This window comes from Ascaphus truei, assembly GCF_040206685.1.
Source record: "Ascaphus truei isolate aAscTru1 chromosome 12 unlocalized genomic scaffold, aAscTru1.hap1 SUPER_12_unloc_1, whole genome shotgun sequence".
NCBI lineage: Eukaryota > Metazoa > Chordata > Amphibia > Anura > Ascaphidae > Ascaphus > Ascaphus truei.
Window position 1 is genome coordinate 913,536 of NW_027453837.1, and position 3,257 is coordinate 916,792.

A 3,257-nucleotide genomic window follows, 5' to 3' on the forward strand; every position below is an offset into this window, starting at 1 on the left:
ATGCTTTTTCATACCAAAAAGCTATTTGTGCTGAAGTGTGATAAGCAGTTGAACTATAGCATTGATTATTCCCATTATATTTAAACAATATAGTTTTGGCAGACTGTAAAGAATGTACACATATCAATACATGCAGTACTTAGCACAGTCCTTAAGAAGAATTCAAATATTATCTGTAATTATAAAGTGGAAGAATTCCCTCACTCTCACACTAAAGTGCTCATTATCCTTTGTCACCTTAAGTTATTTCTGTAGGGGTAAGCCGTTTCTCTTCTATTTTATGTTGTGCAAAGTATTGCACACAAATGACCTCTTAGCACTATGTTGCAGCATAGAGATACTTATCAATAGAAGACAATGCATTTATTGAAATGGAGTTCTTTATTAAATGTTTTACAGCCAGCAGCACCCTAAAATGTATAACTTGGAAAATGTTTGAAGAATTCAGAGTGTTTTCTTCTTTAGTGTGCCACATATTCCAGTAAGTAAAGATTGCTTTGCCAAGCAGATACAAACAAAATGCAAAGTGCAGTGAAGTTTTTAATAACACGTTACCACTGAAAAATTCAACGTAGTCAGCAGGATTTGAACCTGCGCGGGAAAACCCCAATGGATTTCTAGTCCATCGCTTTAACCACTCGGCCATGACTACATAGCTGGTAGTACTGAATACAGTCACACAGATGGCTCTTGAGCGGATATGGGGAACACTCACTAATGAATGATGACCAATATGAACTAAATAACCATGAGAACATTTTCATAAAGAGAAATACATGACTTGTTTGTACACATTGTTTAAACAACATTATCTTTGTAAAATGTTGCTTCTATTGGGTTTTTGAACAATGACGAGAAATACTTTTTGTTAACCACATTCAATGTACAGTATGAAACAGATCTGAGGCATAAAAAAAAGAAAAGGGGTTAAAAGGAGTAATGGGAAAATGATCTAACTTGGATGTCAGAGATTAAAAGAGCAGAGTTGGAGGGCAATTGGGGCAAGAAGAACATTGATCATTTCAGGAACATGCTCCAGTGGCGTAATCGGTTAGCGCACGGTACTTATATGTCAGTATATGCTAAGCTATGCTGAGGTTGTGAGTTCAAGCCTCACCTGAAGCAAACCCTTTTTTTGTTTCATCAACCAATAGCATTGTTTGAATGTATACAATGTTAAATAAAAGGCCTATGAATGTAAATTGTAAAATTTAATCTTTTACATTAAAAACAACATTTCCGGAGGCGGGGCTTGGAGCCGAAACAAGATGGCTGTGTGATGCTGTAGCTCCACAAAAGTGTGATTAAACATCTATAACCATCCTAGCTCATACTACACCAAACTAAGTGATACTGTTCAAATCTGAATAACCCAAGACGCGCTGATCATTTCAAGGACATAAATACATATATAAGACATTAATTTGGATATCTTATGAATAACCTGGGTACTGGGGCCTACTGTGCAGAACAGCAGTTGCAGCCCCAGAGCAGAGCTCCTTCAAGGATCGTGACCCGGTGTCAAACTCTCCCCTGGCTTCCCCTGCCCGCAGAGAGCAAGAGCTATAATAAGGGCAGGCTCACAAGAGGGAAAACTGGGTGAGTAACCCATAATTATCCCATAAATATTCCAGCCTGGGGCAGCACGAGGCTTAGGAGAGGCTGAATATCACCCAAAATGGCCGTCACTGCCCTGTAGCGGTGGGTGAGCGGAGCGGAGCCCCGGGCATACCTGTCCCCAGCCGGAGAGCGCCTCTATATATCCCCCTTCCTCTGCCTGCTCCCCCTTCCTCTGCCTGCTCCACTCCGCTGTGGGGGTGATTGGGGCTTCTGGGGGTGCTGGCCGAGGTGGTGCGGGGCTCTGGCGCGGCTTCTGGCAGTCTAAAATGGCCGCATAGTGAGGGAGAGGGGGCTCGGTACAAGATCTACCTTCTCCTGACCAGCGGCCGCGCGGGGTGAGCCATGGGCCATGCCGATCTCCCCCTGTTTACCTGCGCTCCCTCCGCTTACCTCCGCCTCCTGGTGCCTCCGAGGTGAAGTCTGTGCAGAGCTGCTGCAGGGGCTGGAGCAGCCGAGCTCCATGCGTTCCAGCCTGCGTGTCAGCCAAATCCAAAATGGCCGCCGCAGGGCTGATTTAAAGAATCAGTTCCCCACAAGACAGTAAATAAATAAATATACATTTAAAAAAAAAAAAAGCAGCCTAACCACACTAAGGGATTGTAGAGGCTGTAATATCACTTGCAAAAGCAGGTTTATATGACTCTACACTGTTTGCAATAACAAATTGGTTCCCTGAATTCAAGAAAGGCAGATTTGAGGAGCTGGGTGCTGCGGCTTGGGGTGAGAGAGGAGAGATCATCTTGCCTCACTAAATTGCTGTCAGAATCATACGGCCACTGTGCAGAAACGCCTCCGCTGATGTTGAGCTCCCCAATGCATGGCCACCTCAGATTAAAAAAGAAAGAAAAGGGCGCATGCGCGGCGACTAGGGTTATGGATGCCTAAGTGAGAGGCTCCGTCCCAGCCGGCACCAATATTAAATAATAAAAGCATAAAAAAACGACGATCAACAGTGAAACACAGCAGCCTAGAAATCGGAACACCCAAAGATGCCAAAGAAAGTGGCTACACGCAAAAGAACCTCCGTGGTTACCGACTATTTCCAAAAAGGAGAGCCGACGCTAGTGAGTGGAGGGGAAGACAGCGGGCAAATGGCGGGCTCAGACTCTGAAAGCGACAGGTCCACGAGCAGACCTGCAAGCAGAGCGGGGGCCACAGATCAGGACTGGGTCACGAGAACTGATATGAAGGCATTTTGCTCGGACATGAAGTCCTTCTTCCAGAAAGAATTATGGAAGCTTAGGCAGGACATAGATAGCATAGGGGAAAGAACAAACACACTTGAGAATAAAGTGGACGCACATGCTACTTACCATCAAAAAAATGACAAGTCCATGGCCCAACTACACAGACAGATTGCTGACTTGCAGGACCGACAGGAGGACGCAGAGAACCGGGACAGGCGTAACAACATAAGCCTGCGAGGAGTCCCGGAATCCGTGTCAGATCCAGAGGACTTCACCTCAAACTGGCTCCAACATATACTGCCGGATAAATGTGAGGCTGAACTGCAATTCGACAGATGTCACTGGGCCCTACGGTCTAAACCACAACAGGGTGACCCCCCAAGGGACATCATCATTAGGCTTCATTATTTCAAAATTAAAGATAAGGTGTGCCAAATTGCCCGAACTGCC

At 45.2% G+C, this 3,257-nt stretch overlaps 1 non-coding gene across 1 annotated transcript; it reads right to left on the bottom strand.

Annotated features, from left to right (window-relative positions):
• Positions 1–570: 570 nt before the first annotated feature.
• TRNAS-AGA (transfer RNA serine (anticodon AGA)) lies at positions 571–652 on the bottom strand. The gene has a single exon. It is a non-coding gene; the product is annotated as a tRNA-Ser (tRNA).
• Positions 653–3,257: the final 2,605 nt, after the last annotated feature.